Here is a 13,218-nt window from a genome sequence, read left to right as displayed (position 1 = left end):
AGGAGTACTTTAATAAGCACAAGGTATAGCTTCATTCTCCAAAGAGCGTAATTCTGCTTCTACTGAAGACAATTGGAAGTTTTGCTATTGACTTACATGGAAGTAGAATCAGGCTCTAAAGGAGGAAACTGCAGCTGTTATGTTAGATGCTGCAATACTTGTCTGGACAATGGAAGTGTTCCCTAGGATACAGGCCCTAATGTACCTGTCCAGCATCATAAGCTACTAATCCTCCTTCCATCTCTAATAGAGGGAGTGACAGTATTAATACTAGCTGAGAAAGGTAAATCAGGCTCAGAAGACACCAAGCTTGTTTTATTATGCCTGAAAAAATATCACTTTTACTGTGAGCAGGAAGAGCTACCTAATCAACTGCTTAGTTTATAAAGCAATATTTGTATGTTAAGCAGCAAGCTATAAGAAAACTTAATTAGTTATGCAATTACTTTACCATCTGAAAATCCTGATGGCACTAGATCAGAAAGTGAGGTAGGGTTGTGTACCTTGTGTACAATTTCTGTACCCTCTATACACTTTGTCTGGATGTAGGGAGTTTTATGCAAAATGCACGCTGAAACGAAAAACTATGAACCTGATTCTTCTGTCACTTTAACCCATGTAAAATCAGAAGTGGCTCCACTGACTTAACTGGAGTTAGACTACACTAGTGTTAAATCGGTGTGATGGGAGAATCAGTCCTCTGCACTGTGAGTATTACAGGTATGCTGTTGGGGCAGAATACAAAATCCACTGGAGTCAGTGAGAGTTTGTCCAGTGATTTCAATACACAATGGATAGGCCCTAGGTGAGGGATGCCTGACTGTTGCTTTGGACTCCTCTGAACACGAATTGCCAAGTGCAGCAACTCATACCACTTTCTATGTCATGACTTTGTAAAGGCAACAACCTCCACCTGGGAGGAAACAAACTAGCAATTTCATTTTGCACCATCAGCTGATCAGACCTGGAGTCCAAACTGTAATCAACCACTCCAGGCTTCTCCATAACTGCACATGAACAATTTGGTACTTCCTATCAAAACTCTCCTCGCATCACAAAATACAAGAACTATAGCATGTAATATGCACTACAAATGAATGCCTTTCCCTTGAAAGACTCATGTTTCCACAAGGACCAGTGAGTGACACACAAGAAATGCTAAAATCTCAGGACACCCCAACAGCCAGAAATCGACTTTTACAAATCCCAAAATATTCATGCAAATAAAGCATAAGTCATTTTGAAACCAACAGGCACTGCAGAAGAATAAAATAATTCTTGCTTTGAGTAAAATGCTTCCAGCATTCCCTAAATCTGCGTATTCCTTGATGTGCTGACATTACCACTAAAAAAAAAGTGATCAAATCTTGTTCTCCAACACACACACACACACACACACACACACCCGGCATGTTTTTCCTCTGCTGGCATTGCTTCTATCGAGGAGAAATATAAATGCACTGCTGCTCGATGAAAAGGCACAATAACCCCCTGCCCTGATGCCACACAGACACCAAGCATGGACTAATCCAGCTCTTCTCTAACGTATCTGGGACAGGCAGAGCCTCCACCAGCGTAAGTCGTTTCAGCTCCAACATATCTGAAGTCTGCTAGATTCAGAACCCTCTCCAAACCCTTTAGTTTGCCCTGCAAAGATACACACTTCCAGGGGGACTCCCAAGTCTTGTCTGCCAGGGTCTGAAGGCAGTGGGGGAAGGGAGGGAGGAAACGTGGGGGCAGATTGCAAGATGCAGCTTATTTTGCACCTTGTCTCTTGCCGGTTTCCAGAGCTCTCCGGCCCATACTGAAAGTTATTACAGCACAGACTGTTTCTGCAAGTTGGAGGTAAACACGGCTCTGGGAACACTAACGCGCAGCGCTCCCAGAGCGCTGCCCAACAACCCCCCTTGAGAAAGTACGTACACATTTAAACCACACACACACACATTTGGAGACAGTCCTTTTAACAGGATCCTTTTTTCTGCTCATCCCCCTCAGAGCCCAGCCGCCTCTGGAGGGGGCAGATCCTCGCTCCTGAGGATTACAAATACTGCAAAAAAAAAAAAAAAAAAAAAAAAAAAACTAGACCCGTGGCTCCCCCCGCCCCCAAGCCACTTCTTGCAGAGTTTTTGTCTTTAGTGCTAACCAAGGGAAATCGATTGTTTGTAGACACAGCACCGGTGTCATTGTGTTATTACGTACCGACCCCCCCCCCCACACACACAAAAACAAACACACACTTTTCTCCCCAGCACCTCCCCACTTCCTCCTCCCCCCAGCACCTGCAGTCCCAGCCGCCCCCGGCAGCTGGACAGCAAAGCCCCCCCGCGCAGAGAGTTGAACTTACCACATGCAGTTCCACCTGAGAACTAAAGCATCAGGGTCTGCACGCTCCGACCCTACACCCGCTCCATATGTCGCTCGCTCGCTCGCTGGCGGGGACAGGGGGCGGGTGGGATGGAGCGGAGGCAGCTTGAGGATTTAAGCCGCTGGTTTCTCCCCGCTGCCGCCGCGCTCACGAAGCATTATACAATGGAGGCGGGCGGGGGGGCGGAGAGCAGCCCGTGTGCCCAGCACTTGCCATGCAGAGTGACGCGCGGAGCGAGTGAGGCTCTGGCGAGCTCCTCGCCCCCTGGCTCACGGCGAAGCTCCGCCCCTGTGCTAGTCTCCCCCCTCCGCCGCCTGCTGCTGCTCCTCCTCCTCCTCCTCCCCCGGCTCCCGCAGCAGGGCTGGGAAAGCAGCGGCGCATCCCTGGGCGGGGCCGGCCACGGCGAGGCGGAGCTGCGCTCCCCGGGATCCCTGCACGTGCCTTTGTCCCGGGAGAGCCCGGCGCTGCCCGCCGGGGAGAGGCTGGGAGCCAGCGGCAGCACCTCCCCGAGCCCCCCCCCGGGGGGGGCACCTGCTGGGGTGCGCGCAGCGGCCCCAGGCGCAGGCGGGGACAAAAGGCAGGGGCCGGGACGCACCGCGCAGCCGGCCTGCGCAGCGCAACCACAACTATGAGAAGCATTCGAGCTATCCGACAACTTGGGACTGGTCTACAAGTCGGGCTGGAGCGCGGCGAGCTCCTGCAGCAGCGGGCAGGCTCCGCCGGAGGAACAACAGCTGGGGGCCTGCCCCCGCAGCTCGCAGGCAGGCGGGGAGGGGGGCGGGCTGGAGCGCTGCCCGGCCTCCGGGAGGGCCTCAGGCATTGGCGTGTGCAAAAAGTGGAAGGGCCGATTGGGCACCGAAGTTGTGCTGGACTTTCTCTAGGTTCCTCAAGCATCAGCTAGAAACCCCACCCCCGGCGACTGCTAGGAGATCCCACTGTTAGGTGAAGGAGGAGAAATCCCAGCGAGTTGCGCAACTGAGGCCGGGGTGCAGCAGAAAAACACAAGCAGAGCAGTGGGCTTGTAAGGTCCCGAGTTCCCTTCTACTTCTGGAAATGTTCTTTTCAATCTCAAGGCTCTTTAGAGACGAGTCAGCAGTGTCCTGATGAATCCCCCACGCCTTCCCCAGGTCAAAGCCTTCATCGAGTTTGTCTGTGGGCTGCAAAAGGAAGGACTGGCCTAGATCAGTTCTCAACTTTTCCAGACTAAGGTAGCCCTTTTAGGAGTCTGATTTGTATTCTAGAGGCCTGCCTGCCCCCCCCCCCCCCCCTTGGTTTCACCTCACTTAAAAACTACTTGCTTACAAAATCAGGCATAAAAATACAAAAGTGTCACAGCACGTTATTACAGAAAAATTACTTTCTCATTGTTACCATACAATTATAAAATAAACCTATTGACAAACGTACTTACATTTCAACATATAGTATATAGAGCAATATAAACAAGTCACTATGAAATTTTAGTTTGTACTGACTTTGCTAGTGCTTTTTATGTAGCCTGTTGTAAAACTAGGCAAATATCTAAATGAGTTGATCTACTTCCAGAAGACTTCTGTGCATCCCCGGGGTATGCATACCCCTGTTGAGAACCACTGGCCTAGACCCCTGTCTCTTCTATTTCAGAGTTAAGAATGTGTTTTGGTTTTTCAGAGTTTTGTATTGTAGCTTCTAAAACTATACAAACAGAAAAACAAGGTGCACACATTCCCCTCTATGAACAGAAAAATAGTGCCTTGATCAGTGCACTGTACACTCACTAATGGAATCCTGTGCAGTTAATTATGTATTACACCCATTTTACAGAAGGGGAAACAGATACAGAGAAATTAAATCATGAAAAAGGTAACACAGCAAGTCAGTGGCAGTACTTGGATTGTTATTAAATTCTTAGTTCACAGACTTCCTTTGGGTGTCATAGTGCCCTCAAACACCTCACCTTTTCAAAAAAGGGTTATGTGGTTTTAAAACAAACTAGTAGAGACAATTAAATTAGCAGAGAAACCTGTGCACACTTGTTCTCCCTCATCTTGGAAATATATTTTTACCTCGGAAATTAATTTTGATAGTGATTTTTCTTCCCTCTATAGAATCCTAGATTCTAAATTTGGCTTTACAGATATATGCCCATGCACAAAATTAGGCCAAATGGGTGTGTCCAAATGCATAAAGACTTGAAGGGGGAAAGCTTTGAACCATGTGTTATCTGCAAAGAAAGACTGTTATAAGTTACCTAAACGATTATGTTTTAAAATGCATTTCTAGACAGGATTATAAAAGGCAATACAAACACCTTAACATTTTGGCTGCAACCCCAAAAGCATCTCAGATCATTTTGGTCCACTAAACCAGTATTTTGTGACAATAAAGCTTTAAAACCTAACATAAAGGAGGTCATTAGTCATTAATATCACGACAAGTTTAGGTATTATGTTCAACATGTTCTGGAATGATTCGCAATCAATTCAATTTATGATCTTGTTGCAATTTTCAACCAGAGAACTGAAAGAAGAATCATACTTTTGAAAAAAGTTGAATTTAGCTGGAAGCTGCATGCACATAAAATCCACAAAGTCAAAACATTTTGAAATGAAAATTACAATAAGAAACCGCTGAAGATTTTACTAATTTTTAAATTATAATTTAAAAAGACAGGTAATTTATAATTTAAATTTCTAGTCTTTTAGGGTCATTTTTAGATGGTACTTCACTTCACATGGTTATGGCATACATCATTAAAAAAATATTAGACCTGAAGCATTGGTGCTTTTCCATTTCCACCAGAGCTGTGTATTTTGGAGGCCTCCTCATATCTTAGTGTTCTTTCCCATTCCTCCCTCCCTGTCAGTCACTTATTTTGAGGAAATCAAATGAAATAATACCTATAATCTCCTGTGATACAGAGGTAGCACTGAAGCAGATTTGCAAAGCAATTCATGAACCATTTATTGAATTTTGATAAGTGGCTCATGAATTGATCGGAAGCAGGAAAAAATTAATAGTAGTCTTTCTGATGGCTGGATACTATCCAGCAGATAAGATAACCTTCTGTCTGCTTGAAGGAAGCAAATCTTGTCTCGAAGGCAAAAAAAAAAAAAAAAAGTAACTTCATTTTATTGCTGAACTGAACTGTGATATAGCAAAGACTCAGGCAGGTTTCAGCATTCTCATAAGCCACTACATATTTTTATGTATATTTAAAATTGTCACGTGCTGTATCTGCTCAGTTTTGCTCTCTGTTGCGTGAATGAACATCCTGAGTAACCCTTTGATTTCAGTGGATTTACACCAGAGAAACTATGAACAGATTTGGCCTACAATAATTGTTAGATTTAACATTTCAGACAGTATTATGAATAGATTCTCTCCAATATCTTTCATAAAAGAAGGCCAAGGCACATAGTGGGTGCTACAACGCCTACTACTACCACTCCTACACTAGGTGATTAACTCTATAAATGGAGAGGCCAGATTCTGATGTATTTTTTTAGGCTACTGTCATTTTGGAGTAAATCCACTGAGTCCAATTCTTCTCTTAGTTACACTGGTGGAAATCTGGAGTAATTCCATTACTTTCATCAGAGTTACTCCAGATTTATACTGGTGTAATTAAGAGTAGAATCTGGCCCTGCGTGTGTTGCCTATACGATACATCAGACTACAGAGGCCTGCACCATGGAATTCAAAAAGTTTACAATTAACTTTCAGCTTCTGCACGCCAGTGAGTTTGCTAAAGAAGCAGTTGGGTTTGGTTCCGATATCTAAGGGCCCAGTCTTGCAGTTATATATTGCATGGCATAGGGCCAGAGTCTATATCAGTTTTAAACTGGTATAATGCTACTGATTTCAATGGAGTTGCTCCCAATGTACACCAGACTGAAGAAAAATCAGGATTACCTACCCTTCTGCTTATAACGGTGAGCGACCCCACTGGACTTTTCTTGATGAGAGTTTTTTTGGTCATGTTGTAACACAATTGTTCCCTCCAGTGGGAATATAGTACATCCTGCGTCTGTGCACAAAAGTCCCTCAACTGGGTGTCGTCACACATGCTATGTAGCCTAGGAGCTTCAGCACAACTGATGGCTTGTCTACACTACTCTGCAGGGTCAATCTAAGATATGCAACTTCAGCTACGTGAAAAGCATAGCTGAAGTCGACATACTTACATACTTACCGCGGTGTCTTCAACAGCTGACGCTCACCCGTTGACTCTGCTTGCGCTCCTCGTTCTGGTGGAATCGACGGAAGAGCGCTCAGCGGTCAATTTAATCGCATCTATACTAGAGATGCAATAAATTGACCCCCAATGGATCAATTGCTGCCCACCAATCCGGCGGATAGTGCAGACAAGCCCTTGGGCTCCACTATATCAGGTCAATATGTCACTGCCAGTGTGCACAAAGTTTACACTACATATATCAGATTAGCCTACCATTGGCTGTCCCACACTGTGAACGTGGCTTCTCTGTAACAAAACTCTACTGCCTCAAGATCAAACTGACCAGATCCTGCTATTACAGCTCTAGGGTGAACTCAGCCTTAGACCCCTTTCAGTCCCTCCGAAGTACATCGTTTAAGGGACGGCACTAGCTTCCTGCACCTCACTCAAGAGTGGAGCCAGGCAATGCAACCACTTTGGATGTCGGCCCCTCGGTTCTGAACCGTGCTAACAACACAGGTTCAACTTGGTTTTGGCATCTGTAATACTTTCCTTTCAGGTGTGAGACAGTCTAGGTTTGCAGTGACATAGACAGACACAGTGTCTTCAAAACTAAGCCTTTTTTATTCCGCAAAGCGTATAGAACAAAGGGTAAAAACAATAAGAGGCCCACACACAGGTCTTAGTTGTACCTTAAACTTTCCTTGACAGCTGTTGCAAGTTCCCCTCAGCCCAGTTAACTTTGGGCTGGTCTACACTGGGGGAGGAGGGGGGTATCGATCTATGATACGCAACTTCAGCTACATGAATAACGTAGCTGAAGTTGAAGTATCTTGGATCGATTTACCTCGGGTCCTCACGGCGCAGGATCGACGTCCGCGGCTTCCCATGTCAACTCTGCTACTGCCGCTCGCTCCGGTGGAATTCTGGAGTCGACGGGAGCGTGTTTAGGGATCGATATACCGCATCTAGATGAGACATGATATATCGATCCCCGAAAATCGATCGCTACCCGCCAATACGGCGGATAGTCTGGACGTACCCTTTGTCTCTATCAGGAAGAAGCAGCCTATCCTGCTGCAGCAATCTCCCCGTCTCTGGTGTCAGTCAGATGGTCAGCTTTCCCGGACATTCCCTGGGTAGCCTACAACCACTCACTCAACCCCTCTTTCCCCAGCATCTTTGAGGTTTAGGATCCCATTTGATCTTAGGGTCAGCCTTGGAAAGAGCCAGCCACTCCAGTCCGGATGGAGCCGGCTGGAGTATTCCCCAACTGATAGTTGTTTCCTCAAGGAGCTTTATCTTTCTCATTGTTTCATTTCCCCTGGATTGGTTCCGCCTTTACAGCCTCCTTTGATTTAACTCCTGCCATTCAAGCAAGTTAATATCAAATAGATAATCTAAGGGGCGAATGAGATTTGTGACAAACACTACACACAACTCCCTCATTCTCCACAATGCCTACAAGAGGTTCACCTAAACCATGTTGGTCAGCATAGAAACAACTGGGGACTGAGACAGGTGTTGCTGCACAGAGAAATAAGTTGATAGAGGCTCCTAGAACATGAAGGAATTCTGGAAGTTTGACCATAATCTTCCTAGGCATGCACAAGTCCTCCCAGAGGACAGTTAGCAATCACCCACAATGCACCACAGTTTGGAATGGTGTGAGCAATGTTTTCCCAGAAGGTATTGCTGCTAAGTTGACTGAATGCAGACCTAGTCTGGATGCAGGGCATAACAACAAGTCTACTAAAACATGAACGCCACAGGAAGATAGCCTGCACTGTGTTTGCTACAACTGAGTCCAAGCATAGCCTCACACCTTTGCTTTGATTGGTAAAAACATCCACAGGATAGATTAGGCTCTTTTACGCTTTCAAATATTTGATATTGAAGTATTAGCATAATGTTACCATTACAAGGCTCACCTTTGAACTCCTTACTTAGGCAAAACTCACCGGAGTAAGAATTGCTGCAGCAGGCCTGTCACTGGTATCCTTACCCAGAACCCAGGTGTTACATACACAGGCATTTACAGCTGCAGATTTTTGGTTCTTCTCAAAGTAATTAGACGATTATGAACTAATCAATAACATTTGAATACCAAGATGCATGCTGATTAGGAAACAACAGCAATACTGAGGCTGCAATATTAGTTTGAACATCTACATCTCTTAATTTTTCAAAAAGAATCAGTAAAAAAAAAGTTTTTGTTACATTTCTAGTGTGATCCTTTACCCATTTTAAAATGTATTGGACACTAGTGTTTTGTGAGATTTCACCAGGTAATTCTAGTTACAAACCTAGTTGTTAACAGCATTCTCATGGAATGATTTTGTATTGAACTGAATTCAAACAACAGTATTTGGTGCTATAAAGAATTTTTACCCCCTCAGTTCTCAATTTTTGAACAAGATTGAAAACATAAGTGAGATGTTTTTTTACGACACTTTTTTAAAGAAGTGGAAAAATAGCAATACAGGAAGGAGTCCTTAGCTGGATCAATGTAAAACAAAGGAATACATTCTAAATAAAAAGTACAGAAATGTTGGGAAAACACCAGAGGAAGCAATCAGTCTATGGGCCAAATTAACCCCTGGCATAAAGAGATTTAACTCCACGGAATCCAGCAGAGTTGGGCCACTAATTCTAGTTCTGAGCATGCCCCAATGTGTGAATGGTACTGCTGTTTACTTACAGAGTGTGTTAGCCCAAGAATGTCTGTAAAAAGGTCACCACACTCAGTTTTATTGATGCATTATTCACTTCCGGTTCATAATCAAAATTGGACTAAACTTCAATAACTCAGTGTACAGCAAGCTCTGCAGATCTTTTTTGCAAGAATGCTTGTAATAAAGTCATTTCCACAGTGATGTAATATAGAGACACATTTACTAGTGCAGATGCACTCAACACAGATCCTGAACATATTAAAACACAGTTTGGTTCTTTCTACACAGGCAAGACTAAACATGTTATAACATATTTGGGTCATGACCATGAAACAGGGCTTGAATACCATAAATTTTTAAGCATGAATAGGACCAGATAGGTGATCACAAGCAGAATTTGGCTAGCACGGCTCGTAAAGGGAAATGCGCTGGCTCACATTTATCGATAGCAGTGACCGTTGCTCGTGCAATTTCAGTCATAGTAAGGATAAGGCCTAGATGCTGATGTGGACTGATAAATTCATTTAAACCCATACTGTCAGAGTTCCAACATGCTCTTGTTTATATTTGCTACGAACGTGCTTGTGCCGAAGAATAAATTTCAGTCTCGTTTACGTGTAAACATGCATATGCATATACACATCAAAATGGATGCCCATATTTCCACCTACTTTTGCTTAAAACAAAAACACAAAAACCACCAATGGTACATCAAGCTAAGCTTTCATAGTGTTTCTGAGGTTTGACACTCCATTAAAAACTTTAGGAAACATCACAGGGAGTACAGATTCAAGATGTGCCAACTGACACAGGCATTTTATTAATAACCCAAATTTGTAATGCTATAACCTTGCTTCTAATCATCACAAAAAAGTGCAAAAAGAAAAAGAAAAAACCATCATGCAAACATGCAGTTATCTGAGGGTCTGATCAAATAGTGAATGATCTACACCAGTGGTTAACAAGTGGTTCTTTTTGGGCTCAGGACCCACTTGTAAATGTTTATTTACTGGGTGCCAACAGGCCATAGTCTGGAGTGGTGAGTAGATCTGGGGGGGGTGGGAGTGTTTCACCTTCCCTCCCTTTAAAAAATACAATAAAACGTACAATCTTTGAAATCCATGTAAGTGAATAAAGCCTCATGTCCGATTCTTTACTGACCACAGCTACAGTAATGACTCACTTGGCCTTATTAGATTTATGTTAGTGAGAAGACGAGTCAGCAAAATCCAGTTCTGAATATGCAGGTAAACAAACAGTGACTAGTCTGTGGAAGAAACATTTGCAATCCCAGCACCACCTGAAACTATCACTGTAATGGTCATTACCACATTACCCTCTAGACGATTAAATAAAAAGGACTACATACGTAATAAAATTCGTATATTTCCCTTTTAATAATTTCTAATTCTTTCCCACTTCAAGTACAGAGTGAACAAGAGCAGTTCTCCATCTGTAGGAAAACAACTGGACCATTACAGTGATGGTTTCAGGTGGTGCTGGGAGTGCAAATGTTGCTTCCACAGGCTAGTAGCTATTTACCTAAGACTGATGGCTCTACAAATCACTATGTCTAATTTACAGGTAAAACGTAATATCCTTGTGGACAGACTCAAGAATCAGCGTCCATCGCAAGGGAGAGAAAGCAGTAGAGACTCCGAAACTGAACACAAAGGGCCATGTACTCCCACTCTTTCCACCTGTGCTAGCAGAGGAAAGCCAAAGCCACCAGAATCTGGCAGGGTGTGTGGAAGTGGGGAGAGGCAGCTGTGCTCCATTTATCCCCACCCCTCTGCTGTCACAGCCTGTGAGTAGGGATTCAGAGGAAGGAAAGGGGATATTACTGAGGCAGGATGGCATGAAGCTGGGAAGCAGCTGCTGCATGCAGCATGCTCCTCCCTGGGCCTGGTGGCGTTCTCTGAGTGAGCTGGAAGCTGCACAGCTTTCAAGTAGCATTAACTCCGCTTCTGCACTTTCTAACCACATAGGAGTAGAGAAAGGAGAGGCAATACAGGACACTAGGGCGGGGGGGAGGAGCTGATGACAAGGCAGAGCCATTATGCCAGGCAAAAGGAGTGGCTAAGTCACAAACCTGGTACCTGCCAGTCTGCAGCTTGGCTAGGCTCGTGGGGCTTCCCAGCTGTACCCTGGGGAAAGGAGAATGGGAAGGAAATTCCATGAGGCAAACCAGAGTCCCCTCCTGCCCCGGCTTTTCCTCATACTGTGGATATTTCAGCACAAAGAAAAGGCCAGGCCCCCAGATCTCCTCTCTTTCATGAACAGATGAATCGTATTTGGTGGAATAACTTTATAAGCAAATTTCTATCTAAGCACATTTCTTAGTGCAAACACAGGAATTGCCATAAGGCCCATAGTCCATCTAGTCCAACAGCCAATCCTTGACAGTGGCCAGCATCCAATGCTTCACTGTCAAGTGTTAAAATCCCTGTAAGGAACAATTGTAGAATAATATGGCTGCAGGGGAAGTTTCTTCCAACACCCTGTCAGTTAGTGGTTGGTTTCTGCACTGAAGCATGACTGTCTATATCTTTTTATTAGCCTATCTAATGTAACAGTGGATGATCTAAATCATTCATAGAAGTAGCTAATCATTTCTTGAGTACTGCTAAACCTGTGGCAATGAGTTCCACATGCAGATTTCCCCACGTGGCTCTGGACTTTAAAAGGATTTCTGTTAGCCTGTAGTTTAAATATTTGTGGATGTTCTTTTCTGCAAACTCCCTTTACTCTAATGTTTAGCCAAGGTCACAGTGATAACAGCAGAAGCAAGGCTCATCTTCAAGTACACCCTCCCCCACCCCCAACCCTGCTCAGTGCTCAGAAACCTCTCACATGCCAGTAGCTCCCCCAGAAGGAAACTCTCTCTCACCCGATATGTTGAGATTCAAGAAGTGCAAGTACTGTACTCCTAACATAAGTAGTTATGATGCCAATCAGAAAAGATGTCTCCTAAAAATGGCAGGCACTACTTGCTGGCCCCTTAATGTTCCAGACAGCTTAGTTATAAACTTAAAAAGGAAACCTAGGGTTTGTTTTCTTTTAACATCACATTTGCTTTTAAATAGTATTGTCTCCCCCATGATGTTCAAGTGAACACCTCTAAAACTCCCAACACATTTTGCCTGCCTTTTGTGAGCTCTCTCTTTTGGTGGGAGAAAAAAATGCGTTCGTCGTCTTGAACTTTGGGAATGCGAGTTGCCTCCCACTTTACTGAGTGAATCTTTACCTTAAGTAAATTGAAACAGGTAGATCTTTTTGAAATAAGCCTTAAAAAAAGTTTTAATCACACAATTTCTTGCTAGCTCGCAGTCATTCAGTAGCTAGGTGGTTCTAAATAAAGAATTCTAGTCAACAACAGGAAATAACTCCCACAGAAAAAAGGGCAGAATACAAACTCTCACCAACTCTTGTACACAGCTCACAACGGCCTTTTGTTTCATGCACTGTACGTCTAAAAATCTTTACTTTTCAGAACATGTTCTTACTAAAAAAAAGTTTTCTGAACAAGATTTTCAAAAAGGACTTATTCTCAGTCAGACATTTCACAAGGGCCTGATTTTCAGAAAGCGCGGGGCACCTCCTGTCTGAAAATCAGACCCTTTTAAAAGGTGTCTCCAGCTGGGAATACTACAAGTCAACAGCCATTTTTAACACAGTTTAGGCCTTTATCTAGAATGATCTACTTCTAAATGATACATTATTGGCCTGATCCTGGAAACACTCTTAGTTGCTTGCTTCTTCACCATGGTTTTACTTCAATGAGACTACATGTTACCAGGATCTGGCCCTACAAGTAACACAAGTAACAATACAAATCTGAGTCTACATATTCTGGGAAGGAAAAAGAAACATTTATACTGATTCTTTTTACACCACATTTCTGTAATTCAGATTAACCAGTCCAGATTGATGGGCTACTCTGGCCTTCATTCTACAAATTAGACAGATTGACAGGAGGGGAAGATGTTCACACTGACAACTCCTCGAGGTTCCCC

At 43.9% G+C, this 13,218-nt stretch overlaps 1 protein-coding gene across 3 annotated transcripts in view; it reads right to left on the bottom strand.

Moving 5' to 3' along the window:
* SERTAD2 (SERTA domain containing 2) overlaps positions 1 to 13,218 on the bottom strand; it is a 114,923-nt gene that overhangs the window by 23,385 nt on the left and 78,320 nt on the right. The window contains exon 1 of one of the 3 annotated variants that reach the window (XM_032776563.2): positions 2,348 to 2,685. The exons of the other annotated variants lie outside the window; for them this stretch is intronic. The gene's annotated coding sequence lies outside the window, so the exon portion shown is untranslated. Of the gene's footprint in view, positions 1 to 2,347; positions 2,686 to 13,218 lie in introns of those variants that run through there. 3 annotated transcript variants of the gene reach the window in all.

Source organism: Chelonoidis abingdonii, chromosome 3 (assembly GCF_003597395.2).
Source record: "Chelonoidis abingdonii isolate Lonesome George chromosome 3, CheloAbing_2.0, whole genome shotgun sequence".
NCBI classification, from domain to species: domain Eukaryota; kingdom Metazoa; phylum Chordata; order Testudines; family Testudinidae; genus Chelonoidis; species Chelonoidis abingdonii.
The sequence above is the reverse complement of the archived record's forward strand: the minus strand, read 5'-3'. Positions and strand labels throughout refer to the sequence as shown.